Below are 17,261 nucleotides of genomic sequence, written 5' to 3'. Positions count from 1 at the left end.
AATCGGGCCCCGGTGACACGTACGGGGTAAAAGAAAAACTAGAATTAAATATCTAAACTGTCATAAGATTCGCGTCAACCACAATGTGCGTAACATATACAATAATGCAAAAATGATTAGTAACATCATTGATAATGTTGATGAAAAAAATTTGCATTTAATGTTGTAAATTCAGAATAAAAATATTTCTGCTTCATTTTTGCTGCAGTACCATACATGAACTGCTGGGTGCAGTGTCGCTTCACCATTTACATTGTGAAGATGAATTGCGCAACAGAAGAAGAACCAACCTAAAGTCTCAAAAGTTTGGGACCGTTTCACTGAAAACTTAGACTACACTTTTGAGGTAGAACTAACATCTGTGACATGAAACTAACAGTAATATGTTAGAATCAAAGCAGCAGAAAACAATTGTACTGTATATACAGTATATATACATTTCAATAACTCCAGGAAAACTGTTTGACCTTCTCAGACTTTAAGACGTACTGAAATATGGAACGATATACAAATAGATTATTCTTTTCTGGATTTAGTTTCTAATGGAGTTCAGTGAAGTTATTGAGCATTCTATTGCACATATTGATATCGAGGAGGAGATGTTTCTTATTGTTTCAATGGTTGAGAGATTTTGAGGTTTATATGACATTATTATAATGTATAATAAAGATGATTGACACTGATTCCAGATTTTCATCAGTTTTAAAGAGAGAAATCAATTGTTAAACCTTGAAAATAACAACGCATTTATTTATCATAATGTATTTTGTCGTTACAAGGAAGATTCAAGAAAACGTCAAGTACTTTTTCAGTATGCCGAGGTCTGCCCAGGAATCCTTTTTTTGGAAATCATAATACGCTCACCCTAAGTGATGTGTTTTTTTTTTTATTTTAATACACAAAAGCGAATTTGTTTACACAAAATCTGGAAAAGCATGAATATAGCTTATGGTTTTCTGTCGATGTTATGACTGAGGTTGTTTTTTTAAATCCAGGTTTGTATCTACCTTAAATTGTCTTTAACCGTGCGTCCAGCTCTATCCGCTGTCATTGGAGACACAATTGCTTCCATGAATCACTCCTGACAACACGGACAGTTGATTTCTACTCACTGGAGCCACAGGCTGCTGTCTGTAAACACAAATTGAAGCCATTATGGGTCAGACTCATAACAGATCTGAAATAATACACTGAGTGCGACTCAGCGTGGCTGCGTGTTCGTTTGTCCCTGCAGTTTTCATTCAGGTAAATCAATAATGAGATAATAGCTCCAAATACAGGTGGTACAGGCAGTTTGGAGATAATGTTCAGGTGACATGAAACAGTCAGGCCTGCTCCACCTGTACCCACTGCTTTAGAAAGTAATCATTTAGCACAAACGAATACTGTTCAACAGCTTTTTAGATGGAGAACATTTTGGATCAATAAATCAACCTTTATTCATCTGTACACGACACTATAGTACAGAAATTAAATGGCAAAGGGTATACAGTATAGACACTTACAAACCCTTTCCAAAAAATTGGAATATATTTAATTTTCATAATTCCATTCAAAAAGGTAAACTTTCATAGATTATAGATTCACCAATCCCCAAACTGTGTGAGGTCCAGTGTGAAATATCCACAGTCAGTCATGATGTTCAGCTCTGTTCCTCACACGTCTTCCTCCAAACCCTTGGACCTTGATTCCCAAATGAAAGACACTTTACTTTCATCAGAAAAGAGGACCTCCATGGGCTGTGGGGTGGCCTTGACCTGGGTGGCTTAATGGGTTGTCGGGGTGTTTTGGGTGCCTCTGCGTGGGCGTGCGTCACTTTCGGGTGCTCTCATGGTCCCTGGGCTATTTGGTGTTGCTCTCCTGCCCCCTCCGTGCACATCTGGGTGGCCCTTGGGGCTGGGGGCCACTCTTTCCTCTTGCTCTCTGTCCCCCTGTATCGTCCTCCCCCCTCCTCTGCCTTTGCTCTTTGCCTGCTCTCCCATTGGGTTGGGGGGCTCCTGTCTGCCCGGGATGCTGGTGGAGGGGCTGTGGCCTTCGTTTGGGGGGCGGGGGTTGCTGCGCCGGGTGGGGTGGCTTGGGGGTGGGCCCGTCGGGGGCCTGGGGTGGTGGGGTTCACGGCTCCGGGATGGGGGTGGTGCTGGGGGTGGCTACTCTCGGGGGCGGCGCTTGTGTCCTGGGTTATTGCTGTGGGTCGCTCCGCCGGCCGGTCTGGGCGCGTTGGCCTGGTTCCCTGGGGCGCGCTGAAGGTGCCGCCAGCGCGGTGGGTCCGAAAAAATACCTTATTTTTTACTCTTTTTCATTGGCCCATAACTGCAACTTGTGGGAATGTAAAAAACAATCTGATCTTTGTTTTAATCTATAGTATAAAGATTTCTCTTTCTTGGGATATAAAACATTTTTATTCTTCTTTGACCCCAACTTTGGGTTATTTTACCACTCGTGAATATTGGCGTAAGGCCAGCTTGGTTCTCTGTCTTATAATCATTTGTTTATTTTGCCTTTATTTATTGTCATCTATGTGTTTACACATATATGAAATTTGTTCTCTACATTTGACCATCCCTGGGGGGCAGTGGGCAGCCTCGGGGAGAATTTGGGGGTTGAGGGACTTTCTCAACATCCCACAGTGATGGCCTGGGTGAGATTCAAACTGGTGACCCTCTGTTTACAAGCCTGCTTCCTTAACCACTAGGCCATCACTATTATTAGTTTTTAACATTTAAACATTTTAAAGTGTTCTAGTCACATTCACCCAATCACACACACATGGCGACTCCATCAGGAGCAGCTCATGGTTTAGTGTCTTGCTCAAAGACACTGAGGCACTAGGGTTAGCACCAGGCTGACCAACGTAGCACCATGGTGACATCAGGAAACCATTTCTGCCTGTGGCCATCAAACTTTACAACTCCCTGTTAGTGGATGTGATATTTTAATGTAAATATTTTTAATAGTACACATTTGAATATGTGACTGTTTTTTGGTGTTTTTAATTGTTAATTTGGAAAAAAAAAGACAAAAAGGAAAAAACCACCACAAGACCATAAATACAAAATTGATCACAACACAATACACAACATTGACGATCATCCATCCGTCCATCTTCAAACCCCTTAATTCCCATTTATCAAAAACCAAAGAGAAAATAAAATAAAAAACTAAATTGGAATTCACTCAAAAGATCAATTTAATGTTTTGCAAAGTACTGTATCTACAATATACAGCTGACATAACAGAATGTAAATATATATATATATATATGTATATATATTTACATCAAATATACATTAAAAGTGCAGACTGTTTATTTACGGAGGATGAGGAGAGCCACATTTAAATAATAAATACACCGTTCATTAATTGTCAATAATTCATTAAATGTGTCAATAATTAGTTAAATTCATTTTACATTTTATTTTCATTCTGAAAAGTAATATATACTGTATATATATATTTTGTACTTTTCAGAATGAAAATAAAATGTAAAATGTATTTAATTATTGACACATTTAATTACTTATTGACAAAAACATTCATATCTAATTCTTCAGGGTTTCATCCTTAATCACTATATTTACTTTGTGTAAACTTTTTATTGTCCAGAAGTAGTATTTTATGTGGCTTTACTGTATGTGTATGTGTTTTATGTGGCATTGATTGATTGATTGTTGGTTTTTTGTGATGAAATGTCTCTTTAAATGCTGACAGTGCACTTTGAGCTCCTTGCACATTTTTTTCCAATGTGGTTTTTCATACTGTAAATGGCTAATAAACTGAACTGAACTTTTAAATAATATACAAAATGCCATTAAATTGGCCAACCAGATGTTAATGCGTTTCGCGCACACGTTGAAAGGCCCGCGATAGGACTGGGAACTGACAACTCCTGACTTTTACCCAACAGATTTTACAGAGTAATTAAACCCCCCAAAAAGTGTATCAGCCATCTCTACTACATACTGTACTGTATCTTTAGCTGTTTTCATGAATATTTTCAGTTTTCTTTCTGAAATGCACAATGGATGGATGGTGTATTTATTCTGATATAGACTTCAAAGGCCAGTTAAACCATCACAACGGAGGATGCTAAAATAAAATGAAAGAAAAAGGTATGTGTACTACACTTCCTTTGGTCGTCGTAAACATCCTGCGTCGGATCATTTATAACCTCAGGAAGGTGTTTTTCCACCTACAACCCTGGTACTGTACTTCTTATCCACCCCACTGTAGCCCAGTAACCCCCTGGAACAAGATGAACCAGCAAACCAGTGAGTATTCCTTTTCAAAAAAGGTGTAAGGGAGGCATGGATCCCTTGATGGTGGTTGCTATGGATTTCTCGCCAAAGCTTTTGGTGTGATGCCACATCCCACTAGTGATGTCAGCGCTAGAGCTGGGAGGAAGGAGTGGAGAAAGAGAGAGAGAGAGAGACACATGGGGAGAAAGAGAGGTGGTGCGAGGGGAGCCAGCCTGTTGCTCCTGATCTCCACAGGCTCCTCGTTCTCCTGCAGCACAGAGGATGGAGCCGGGCAAAGCTGGAGCAGCACTTTGTTTTTCCCGTTTTGGGATTTCTTCCTCTCGCCCTGCACATTAAACTCGTAACTGTTGGGATTCAAGAGGCACTGTGAGTAAAACAATATCTTTGATTGATCGAACAGCAGAATACGTACTTTTTTTGTAACTTAATTTGAATGAATCTTGACTTTAATGAAGTCAGAATGTTGGAGTTATCACGTATCAATCACAGCGTTTTACAAAAAGGAAAATCCATGTTATTTTTCCACGTTTATCAGGAGTGAACAGGTATTTATTATCTACTGCAGACACAGATGCAGTGGTTTACAAATCGCCTGCAGGCATTTATTTAGACACAAATGAATGGTGACAGCGTGAATTCTGCAGTAGTTCCTGCTTGTATTTGTGTGATACCTTTTTTTTTTTTTTTTTATCTCTGAACGTGCATTTTGTCTGTGTTTTATGTTAACTTTCAGTTTATAGTGTTTTTTTTTTTTTATTCTTATGTGTGAAAACATAATATTTATTTCTTATCAAACCTCTAGCACTAAATAGATATTCAATATTTCCCCAAATTTTTCCCCCTTCATTTTTAATGACTTATTTTTTATTTATTTTTTTAAATTATCTTACATTCTCACCTCAAACATCCTATCCCAATGACCTCATAAAGTTGTGTATATTATGGTATTATATCTTTGTGCACTATCGTATTTTGTATTGTTTCGTCGAAAATTATGTATTTTAATGAATTAATCCTGTACTCTTACTTTTTTTCTTTTTTTTTTTTAACACATAGGTAAAACATTTTAAATGAATTTAGAATTTTATTTCGGCATTCATCAGAAAAACAAAACAAAAACGAAACAAACACTCAATTATTTGAAACAAAAATTATTAGGAAACTAATGTTACTATTTCTACAATACACATTTAATATATATTCTACACAAAGTTTTAAATATACAGTTTATACATGCACATCAAACATATATACATACATTTACATGCATGAACATGACACGCACATAATATTATTAATATGCTGTTTAATTTTTACTACACACATTTTCTCAATTATATTATATAAACGCAATATAAAGTGTCGAATATATATATATAATTGCTGTCCTAGGTATAATGATTGCTTTTCGTTCTTATTTTTACTAAAGATATATGAATTTAAAAGCTTTTTAAATGGGTTCATGTTGTTATTGCAGTTCCATAATTTAACATCTGCTATTGATTTTATGCTCAGCCTTTTCAGTGTTTTTTTGGCATATTGCATCTTGAATTGTAGTTTTTTAGATTAAACTATATTCCCCTTTGTTCTCTAAAAATCTGAGTTGGATTAGCTGTGGTAGTTTTAAATCTGATGTTTTTAACAATAATCCATTTGTGTGTTCTCTGTATCCTGCGTTATGTATTTCCTGTCAATGATCAATGAAGTATCTGTTGTGTCAAAATTCATCAAATATTAAATTTCCTGTTCACTTACGATGGATTATCTTTTTGTAAATCAAATACAAGCCATCTTAAGTGTTATTATTTTATTGCCAACGAAATGAGTTAATGTGCATTAGGCGAGTGTGCGTTTATAGCAGGATGTTGGTGTGTCAAAGCGTCTTATGGTCTGGTCTGTTTGTCAGATATCAGAGAGATATTATCAATCGTCAGACAATATGAGCTCACGTCTGCATGACAGCACATCCAACAGGTTCAGAAATATCTGCTATAACACATATAATCAGTATGTATTCATGCATGTTCAATGGTACATATATCAGTTTTTTTTTTGGTTGGGTTCAATTATAATTGTCATCCCGTAATTAGTGAATAATTACAATTATGATGTATTATAAGGGATTAAAGGCTTCTCAAATACAGCAGCATCACAAGTATCACATACAGTTTGAAAGCTTAGAATCTTCTGTTTTTAACCATATAAATCATTCTAAGACACGACCATCACAGCAAACACACCATTTTTTTCTCCAAGTTTGACATGTAGGAGGATGAGTTATTATTAATGGGTTATATAACTAAGATTATTAATTATGATTATTAATATTACTTCACTCCTTTTAACAGGAGAAATATGTCTAAGTTTTTAGACTAAACTCATCAATGTGAAACCAGGGAAAAGTGAATTCTAACAGCAACATCTACACCATAATCACAGCTTTAATGAATCAGAGAAATCAAAGATTATGTTTAACCTTTTATTCAAAAGTCAACAATTAACACAGTCAAAATATCCATTGAAATGGAATAATTAAATCATGATAAAATGCATTTCTATGCTAATAAAAGTGAGGATTATATGTAATAAAGTGAAATCACTATTCTAGGAGAATGCTCGTCTACTAAATATTGAATAAAATGCAGGAGACATATTCGAATAATAAGATCATAAAATCAAAGAATAAAATCATAAAGAGAGCTCATAACAAAGAGAGGAAGACAGACAAAGGGGAGACGAACACACATGAATGAGATGAAGTGTGTGTGGAACATGTTGTGAGTGTGTGTAAGTGTGTAGTTATGGAAGTATGGATGTGAGCTATTGTGGATGAAGTTTGCTGATGAAAGTTCATTCAGGTACCTTGAAGATGATGTCAGGGTTGGACCTGGAGGTGCTGTTTGAAGAGATGCAGTAGGACGTGCCACCGTTGAGTTCTGTTGCGTTTCAACAGATTATAGCCCCTTCAGCCAATCCAAGCGGTTCTGGCCTTCACAGCTGGGTTAGAGATTGGCTCGTGGCTAACCACAATGGGTCGCAGGCAGGGCTTCTTTCGGCTGTTACGCACGTCACTAGATGCTGGATTCGTCCGAAGCAAGCAGATATTGATTCCAAAAATCTAACTGTTTCAACTAAGAATAAAATGAAATAAATGAAAAGGTGGGGAAGGGAAACGTGTTGAGTATGAAACACCAGCGTCCCAAAACTGAAGTTAGGAACGGCTTTCTTCCTTTAAAAAGGTTATCTTTGGGACTCTCCTCCCAAGAAGGAAACTTCGTTGATTGGTTTAAAGTTGCCAGCATCTCAGCTGGCTGCCCTTGGGTGTGTCTGGGGTGTGTGTTTATGTGAGACAAAGACAAACAGGAGGGATGATTCCTAGATTTACACATAAACCATAATAATGAGTTCAGCATATTCAAATAATCTTTTCAACATCGTATCTTGAAATATCATGTATTACGAAAGAGTTTGATACCAAACACGACTGGAAAATATCCTAGAATCACTTTAGGAACCGGTTAATGAATTTTACTTGTAATTACTCATAAACATAAATGTCAAAAATCATGTTATGCCTCTTCTTTACTATATGGTTGCAGTAGATACCTCAAACTAACTTTTGTGACGTTTTCTGGTATTTTAAGCACTTTTTAAATGATGGAACATTTAAAATAGCATTCTGTGGGTATTAAATTATCTGAAAAGAGTGGAATAGGACAGACATTTGCAATTTCAATTTCTGTAGAAACCATGTTTTCATTTGTAACTTTTCAAACATAATACAATTTCTGTGTTCTCCCTTCTTCACTGGGACACATCTCAGAGAAGAGGCCTGGAAAGTGTCCTTCTGTGACATTTCACCACAGGGGGTCAGGGGTCAGTGGGACAGTTCTGTGATCTTACAGCATCCCAAAAGTATCTGTTTGTAAAGGAGGGAGAAGACGGATGTTCTTCCCCCGTGTGGAGTTGTAAAAAGAGTTCGTACTGAATATTTCAAAGAGTTGGGTCAGTCTTTTCGGCTACGGTATTGGGTTCAAAGGCCGCATAGTGGGGTTAGCTATGCACCTCAAAGTTGTGGGGGCAGTTATTGTGTAAACAGTTTGTGATAAAGAAACAGGCTCCTTGGTTAATTCCTGCTAGGAAGAGGGTCTTTAGGCTTGATGTGGTTTGGTTCCCTACAGACAAAATAATTCTGACATAACCAAGCCATCACCTTTAAAGTGATGTTTTATTGAATCCATATATTCCATCAAACATGTTCTCAAAATCTTCCTCAGACATTTAAAAATCCAGTGAATCACAGAATTTAGTCCAAAACACAGTGAAACAGCTGAAAAAAATTAAATGTAACGTCCTATTTACAAGAAATACGCAGCTCCGCCCTGATGTCTTCTTACTTTTTTTTTTCTTTTTTAAATCTCTGTGAGGCTGAACCGTATCATTAAAAATAATAATTTTTAGATTAATGTTGTAAATTCATGATAAAATCAGCTTTCTGCTTCATTTTTGCTGCAGTACTATAACATGACCTGCTGGGTGCAGTGTCACTTCAACATTTACATTGTGAAGAACAAATGCGCAACAGAAGAAGAACCAAGTCACATGACTCGAGCACCAAAAAATAACTTGTATTTTTTAAAAGAACAACAAATGAAGCCATACAGTCACTGTGTTTTATGGCACTTAAACTGTTTGTATAATATGTATATTATATTAAGAATTTTATTTTTTTCAAATTCATTTGGGAAAACTGTAATGAAAACTATTGACCACTGTGAGGGTGGGGGGCTATACCGCCCTGCCCCCCGCAAACTCCGTGAATACTATCAGTGGTTAGAATTTGTCATATTCTGTCATTTTGACATAATTGTACAAACAGAAAAACAATCAAATGAAAAGAGCCTTGTTTGTTTGTGTGGATAAGCTTTTGATTCAACTTTCACCCTAGGTTCCCAAAGTGGGGTACGGGTACCCCCGAGGTTACGCAAATTGTCATAGGGTATACATGAATAAAAAATAATGAATTGGAAACTAAAATATAGATTGACCAGCAGTCACGAGCCTCCATGCATTGCCACAAATTATTAGCTCAAATTATTATTATTATTATTATTATTATTATTATTATTATTATTATTATTATTATTATTATATATCATTCCTCAGAAGAATAGGTACAATTAAGATGTGACATTCCATCAGTGGTTCCCAACTTTTTTTGGTCATGACCCCATATTAATATCACAAACGTTTAGTCGTTTCCAGAGTCGTTTTTCTTTCTTTCTAGAATTAGCTTTTGATAATGTTTGTTGTTGCTAGGGTTAGCTTAGCACACAAAGTGATGAGATGCGTCAGCTCAGATATTTTTATACTGCATTTTATTTGAACTACACTAGATTTGAGAAAGTTAAAGTATAGATTACAGTTGTTTAAGATTGTTTTGTGTGTGGTGTTAGACATTGAAACATTTAAAAAATATTTTTTTTTAATGAGAATCAACTTTATTTGTCATTGCACATGTTATAGAGCAACAAAATTTCATTTCAGTTTCATCCCGTCCAAGAAAACATCAAAAGACAACCACATACGGGACTGTCAAAGGTTTAGATCAGGGGTTCTCAAATGGTCTCACCCTGGGACCCACATTAAATCGCACCCCACATTTTTCAAATATAGCACATTCTCTTTTTTAAAAACATAAATCGACATATTTTCCTGTGCAACATGTGCACTTCACAGCATGCCTGTCAAAAGAAAAGTTTCTTTCAAAATAAAAGACAAGTCCAACATGAGACTCCAAGTATGTACTTATTTTTGACCAGCTATTCGCGACCCGCTCAGTAGAGGTCCGCAACCCACTTTTGGGTCCAGATCCACCAGTTGAGAATCACTGGTTTAGATAACATTGACCAACACACTTTTGACTGATTCATTCCATAATTAAGTGTTGTTTGTTCTGTTTTTTGAAAGATTGACAAAATAAATTTAAATTCAATGAATTTGTTGTAAGAGAGGAGTTTGATTTAATTTGTTGCTACTGTATGTTTTCAGAGAGGAGTTGATCTACAGCATGTGGTTAATATTAGCTTAATAAGGTCCATAATGCACTTGCCTTATTTAGGACTGTGGACTGCTGCTGCTGATGATGATGATGTATGATGTGTAATACATCATCCTCCTTCACTTCCTCCTTTTCAGGTAATTGTGAGTGTAATGAGGTGATCTAATGACTTTGTTCCTGTTCTGATGGCTAATACTGGCTGTATGTCTATATGACCTCCACAGAGCCACAAAGTAATTATAACCTGGCTATTCCCAGGTGCCTTTATGTGTATTCGGGATAGATATCCTTCACTGTCATCGCAAAACGGATCGAACGGTGCGTTATCTCACCAGCAACACCGTCAACTCACCAATACCAGCGAGAATATAGTGTAAATACAAAGGAGTCGTCAGGTTTACTCTAGAACAGGTGTTGGACATGCTATAAAAGTGCTTTGTGGCTGTGATACAGAGTTCCTTCTTAACCCTCCTCAATCATAAATGGGGTCAAATTGACCCCTTTTATTGTTAATCATTGAAATAATAATGACTTTTTGGTAACTTACATTTTCATCATCTAATGCAATGGTTCCCAGTCCCGTACCCCATTTAACCTGAATCCATGTACCCTGCTGCACACTTAAAAAACATAATAATGTAATGTCTGAATAACTGAATTTCATATTTACGCTTTTCAATAACATCAACCAGTATTTCTTCCTATCACAATTTATTATATTGTATCCTCAGAACGTCAATTGCAATTATGTTCTCAATTACTAAAGTTCAATAACAATTAATCACAATTACTGAGCCTGAAATAAATAACCTAATAAAAGTGAACCTTCCTCTTGTGTTAGCTTTCCGTGCTCTAATGCTAACAGCTCCTAAATCAGCTGTTAAATACACTGAAAACAATTATCTATCATCTAATTCATTTCATATTTATTGGTTATGTTGTTTGACTTCTTAATCAATATAAATATAGGTTTTAATGTTTTTGGTCTGAGCCTGTTTTGTGTGAGTGTACCCCTTGATTTCATATTTTTTTAATGGTAAAATGTGGGAAAGCTTGATATGGATGAAACATTTTAATAATAGTTAACTACATAAACTGTACATAGAACTGTAACATGGTTCCCCAGTTTTGCGTTAAATTATAATTATCAATTTTCATGGCAATTACAATTGCAAAGTCAATTACCTAAACTCAATTACAATTTAATTATGATTAGTAAGTACCAAGTACACGATTACAGTTATAATTGACCTCATCCCTGGTTGTCATTCTGTTTTTATTTTTTATACACGTACCCCCATGACAATTTGTATACCCCTGGAAGCACCTGTACCCCACTTTGGGAACCAAGGATCTAATGAATTATTAAGTATTAATCAATCAGTTTATCTTATTAAATCATAGTGCATTATAATTTACTAATATTTATAAAGAAGATTATTTTAACTGACCAACCAACTTGGTCACGAATTGTCCTAGAATATTTACAAATGTCTGTTTTTTTTTTTTTTATATGGAACAAACACTAAAACTTGGTCAACAATTATCTGAAAAAAATCATTTTCTGGAGGCAAAGATCCCTGGGGTCAGATTGACCCTGTGGGTGAAATGTGTTGGCAGTATCTGAGGATAATAGGAAGGTTAAAATATCATGACCCAAAAATATACATTTAAATGTCAGAAGATCAAATATAAGAAGGATTTGCTTCATAATGGATTAAGTTTCTGTTTTTTGTGGAAATGCTTTCAGTTGCTGACAATCACGTGTTATTTTCTACTGAGGTAGAAAGCCCTCCGAGGCCGTTTGTCCACTACATTTATTCCATCTCATCAGCTAAAGCACTTTTTCACCCACAGCATAGGATCAGTTGAGTGACCACGGCTTATTCCTCCCGTCACCTGCGTCCACAGGGACGCCTTCAGACGCTGATGGAGGAAAAACCTTCCAAACACTCTAAAGTAACACATGTTTATATTGGATTTTTGGCCGACAAGATCCGAACAAGATCCGTGTCGTAGCTACGTATATATGAAATCATTATATACAGTATATATATATATATATATATATATATATATATATATATATATATACATAAAATCAAACCGTTTGGAAATTGTTAAATAATATTTCTACTTTGAGATTGGTAAGTGCCTCTTACCATAGGCAGAGTTTGAGATTCTTGCCAGTGGGGGGCAAAAGACAAAATAGAATTAAATAATATAGACTGTCTCGAAATTCGCAGAAATGATTAGTAACACAATTGATAATGATGACTACAAAAATTTGCGTTGACGTGTCGTTTAATGTTGTAAATTCATCATAAAATCTTTCTGCCTCATTTTTGCTGCAGTACCATACATGAACTGCTGGGTGCAGCGTCGCCCCACCATTTACATTGTGAAGAAAAATTGCGCAACAGAAGAAGAACCAACCTAAAGTCTCAAAAGTTTGGAACAATTTCTAGAATGGTCCAGCTGCAGACCCACAGGCCATCCAAACCACGCCCATTGTGGCGGCCACAAAGGAAATGAAGCGTTTGCAGCATACAATACATAACCCGACAATGTAGCAGCTACAATTAGCATATTAATCAACGTTTGAATAAAGAGAAACTATAAACGGACTTTATTCGTGGTTTAACGATGTAGTGAGACCCTAACCATAAAATAGCTTACTGACTTAGGCTATTGTTTTTCAAAGTGGGCGTGTTATGCTTCATTTCTGTTGTCGCCGCCACTATGACCATATTTGGAAGTTCAACTTCCTTCAACTTCCTTCACGTTGGCCTGCAGGTCTGCAGCTAGATATACTTATATAAAACTTATTAATATTTACTACACACCTATGGCCAAAAATAACTTGTATTTTTAAAATAAGAACAAATTAATATCTATATTGTACAGTCACTGTGTTTTATGGCTCTTAAAATATTATGTAATATTAGATGATGTACATTATATGAACAATTATATTTTTTTTAATGAATTTTGGAAAACCGTAATGAAAACTTTTAACCACTGGGGGGGGCAATGCCCCCCATGCCCCAGAGCAAACTCCACATAGGTCTCTTTCTTTTGTTGAGTTACGAGGGTCAAAATCAAACAAACCCTTTTTTAACCACTGACCGTGGCTCAGTGGTAGAGTCAGTCAATATTCAAAGGGTTGGGGATTCAAATCCCGTTCCAACCAAGTTGTTGTTGTGTCCTTGGGCAAGGCACTTTACCTACATTGCCTCGTATGAATGGGTATGAACTGTGCATGATTGTTGGTGGTGGTCAGAGGAGCCGTAGGCAGCAACACTTCTGTCAGTCTGCCCCAGGGCAGCTGTGGCTACATTGTAGCTTACCACCACCGATATGAGTGGTTTGAGTAACTAGGTGTGAATGAATAATGGTTTATGTAACGCGCTTAGTGTCCTCGAAAAAAAGAGCTATTTAAACCCAAGCTATTATTATAATTTTAATTTAAATAAAAAGCTTATTTTCTTGTATTCCATTTGTTTTTAACGCTTTTGTAAATAGGTCTCTTGTTTTGAAGTTAACAGGAAGTTTTGTCATTAGCACAATGGAGGGTCTCTGAAAATGTCAGAATGAAATGTGTTCTCCACCTTTGCAAGTTCTGAAAGTATTTTAAGTGAAAAAGTGACCAAAGTAAAATATCAAGATTTCTATTCATTTGATCCATAAAACAAGTTTTAACACTTTTTTTCTTTGATTGAAAATATTTTTCTAATTTTAACGTTATTTTTTTCATTGACGTGATTTTGTTGTTGTTGATTGAAACAATTTTTTTGAATTGAATAATGAAGAGACAAATCTACCTTCATAGCTGGAAGCACTCGGGAAGAAAGATGCCTGATAATGAAAAGTCATCAATGTGAGATCTTTTTAACGTGTGCGTTTTGATTGGTCGGCTCAGAGCTTGGAAAGGTCTGGCATAGACACTGTGGACGGGAAACGACAGAGGTGTTGATGACTCTGATCATTTCCTTTTTGTTGTGAGACGTCAAAGCCGGAGACGAAATATGCTTGGATGGCATTTCCATTGGTCGTGTTGGCATTTAAAGAAGAATAGATGAGAAAATAAATGAGTGGCCAGTGATGTGGAAACTCAAAGCTATATCCAGGGTCTATCACAGTGTGGGGGGGGGGGGTTGCATATTTTATTCATCAGTCTGGGTCAAAATGCATGTGTAGTGGGTTAATAGGAGTCAAATCACCTGTAGGAGTAAATGTTAGCTCTTGTTATGTTATGCTTTTGTCCCAAATTCAATGAATATTGCAACACAACAATAGTTTTAATTAGATACATTCCATGTCAAAATACATGTTTTTCTGATGCAATGTTTTTTTTATATTTTTTACGTTACTAGTGAAAAACAAATAAACTATATAATTATAAGACACAGAGACAAGCAACAACGGCCTCATGTAAAGGATTCTCAATATTTGCGAGTGGTGAAATAACCCAAAGTTGGGGTCCAAAATAAAAATTAAAAAGTTGCATAAAGAAAAATTAAGAAAGCGTAATATTTATACTATAAATTAAAACAGTCATCAGATTGTTTCTTACATTCCCACACGCAGTTATGGGCTAATGAAAAAAAGGATTTTTTTTTGGATTTCCAGAGCATGTCACCTAAGAACAAATGCACATATGTGACAAATCATTAGTTTTTTTTTTTTTTTTTTTTTTTTTTTCACCTTGTTTGCACATGCTGTTGAAGGTTAACACTACAAGAAGTGCAATCTTTTAACAGCAATGCATATTTTATTATTGCAATTAAATAAATGAATTTATTTCATTGCATAATTGTGACCATCACCAGCCCTCCCTAGGGAAGGGTAAATACTTTATTAAAGGGAGGATGTAAAAGAGAGAGGGCAGTGTTACACCAGGGTGAGGGGGGTGGGGGGGGGGGGAGTTAACAGGGAGGAGGGATACAAGATAGGAAAACGAATGGGTGGGGAATAATCAATAAGTTTCAAGTGATGTGATGTGAAATTGTGGTTGTGTATATTGTGCTTATTGTTGTGTTATCAAGCCAGTCTGGTGACCAGTGTGCGGCTTAGGAATAATGATGGTGGCTGTGAGCAGAGGAGGAAGTGAGTGGAAGTTACATAAAACAGGTATTTGGGAACAACGTGTCTATGGTTGAGCCCAGTATGAGTGTTATCCCACAGCCCGAGGCCAGTGCGTCCATGACAAATGTGATTCCAAGAGCCGCTACTGCAAAACCCATAAGCCACCCCCGGGCCCGAAGAAGCAGTCGGGCCAGCAGAAAGAGCGAGAGATCTAGGGGCCCCCGGCGACCACCCCACGGCCAAGCAGCCCCCCGAACGCCCCCAAGGTCCCAAGCCGAGAGGCTGCCATTGCCCCCCCCATACACACCCGAAAAGCCCCCAAGGAGCCAAGGACCCAGCGCACCACGCCACCGACTCCAACCCCCAACCCCCAGGCCCCCCAGCCCCCCACCACCACCCACACCCCCGCGCCCAGCCCCCCGAGGGGAGGGCCCAGAGAGCCCCCCGCCCGAGACCCCAGCGGAGGAGCCAAAGCCCACGCCCAGCAGACGACCAGAGCCACGCCGAACGGGCAGCCGGCGGGCCCCCGCCGGTGAGCCCAGAGCCAGCAAGGACCCGACCCCAGGCCAGGAGGACCCGGAATGGATGCAGCACCAGGAGCAGCCCGCCCAGGGCGAACGACCACACCCCAAGCCGCATAAGGCACCAGGGGGCCGCTGGGAGTCCCCCCGCCGGTCCCCAGGCACCCCAACCTAGCCCCCCCGGGCGCCCCAGATGCTGATGCCGCCCGCGCCACGAGCTTCAGTTCTTTAAAGCCAGGGCCCCCTCCAGAGGCCAAGCCAGACCGCCCCGCCGGGATGTGGCCCCCTAATTTAACCCCGACACTCTGCCTCACGGGGGACTGCCCAAGCAGGGGCCGCACCAGAAGGTATGCAAGGGCGCGGCACGCGCCACCCGCCCCAGAAGACCCCCGCCAGGACCGGCCCGGCCAGCCGGCCAAGCACCCCGGGCCCCAGGAGCACCCCCAGGGACCAGGACCCCCCAAGGGCAAGCCCCCGGGCCAAGCCCCCCGGGACGCGCCCCCCACCCCAGCCCAGGTCCCGGCCACAGCCCAGCAGGACCGCACAGCCCCAGACGGCACAAGGCCAGCAGCCCAGGGCCCGCCGCCCCCCGGACAGCGCAAGTCACAGGGCAGCGCCCCCCGCCGGCCCGCGAGCAACCGGCGACCCCCACCGCGGGGACGGAGGCACCCCAACGGCACACATCCAGCGCGGGACAGCAGCCCCCAGCCAAAGATGCCCCGGACCCACCCACCAGTCCGCAGATGGCAGGACATACCCACCAGGCGGCCGAAAGCAACCTCAACCATCGGAACAGCTAACGCCGCCCCCCCAGTAAACAGCATCATCCCGAGGCGCCAAACAACCCTGCCCCAACCCCGGTGAGGACACCAGCACCCCCCCAGCACACCCACCCCCCAAACCGGCGAGGCAGGCCGCCCCGGGCCCGCACACCGCGGGGCCCGCCCCCAAGGCCACCAGGAGACAAAGCAAGCACCAAGCCACACCCAAGGGGGAGAGGCACCCCCGCGCCCCACCCGGCCGACACAGCCCGGAAAGACCCCGCAAGGAGAGACCCCGGCAAAGCCCCCCCGAGACCCACCGCCACGCCCGACCGCACCATCTTGATGTGCTTTTACTCTATGCAGTGGCCCAGCCACCAACAGAGGGGCCAGGCCCCCACCGGAGAGGCCCAGATATGTGTACCAACCCACCACCCTGTTATGGTGCCTCTCCATTCCCCAATGGAGAGGCACTTCCCGATCCCCTGTGTGAATGTGTGTGTTTGGTGAATGTATGGGGTGTAATTAAAAGAAGGGGGATGGAGGGGAGCGGTGCTCCCCCTCCAGCCTCTGT

The 17,261-nt window shown here is 39.7% G+C and overlaps 1 protein-coding gene across 3 annotated transcripts in view; it reads left to right on the top strand.

Moving 5' to 3' along the window:
• The window catches only part of kcng1 (potassium voltage-gated channel, subfamily G, member 1), a 58,814-nt gene that overhangs the window by 24,821 nt on the left and 16,732 nt on the right, over positions 1 to 17,261 (top strand). For 2 of the 3 annotated variants that reach the window (XM_028453915.1, XM_028453913.1), the window contains exon 1: positions 4,436 to 4,622. The exons of the other annotated variant lie outside the window; for it this stretch is intronic. The gene's annotated coding sequence lies outside the window, so the exon portion shown is untranslated. Of the gene's footprint in view, positions 1 to 4,435; positions 4,623 to 17,261 lie in introns of those variants that run through there. 3 annotated transcript variants of the gene reach the window in all.

Source organism: Gouania willdenowi, chromosome 7 (genome assembly GCF_900634775.1).
Source record: "Gouania willdenowi chromosome 7, fGouWil2.1, whole genome shotgun sequence".
Classification (NCBI taxonomy): Eukaryota; Metazoa; Chordata; class Actinopteri; order Blenniiformes; family Gobiesocidae; genus Gouania; species Gouania willdenowi.
The sequence above is the reverse complement of the archived record's forward strand: the minus strand, read 5'-3'. Positions and strand labels throughout refer to the sequence as shown.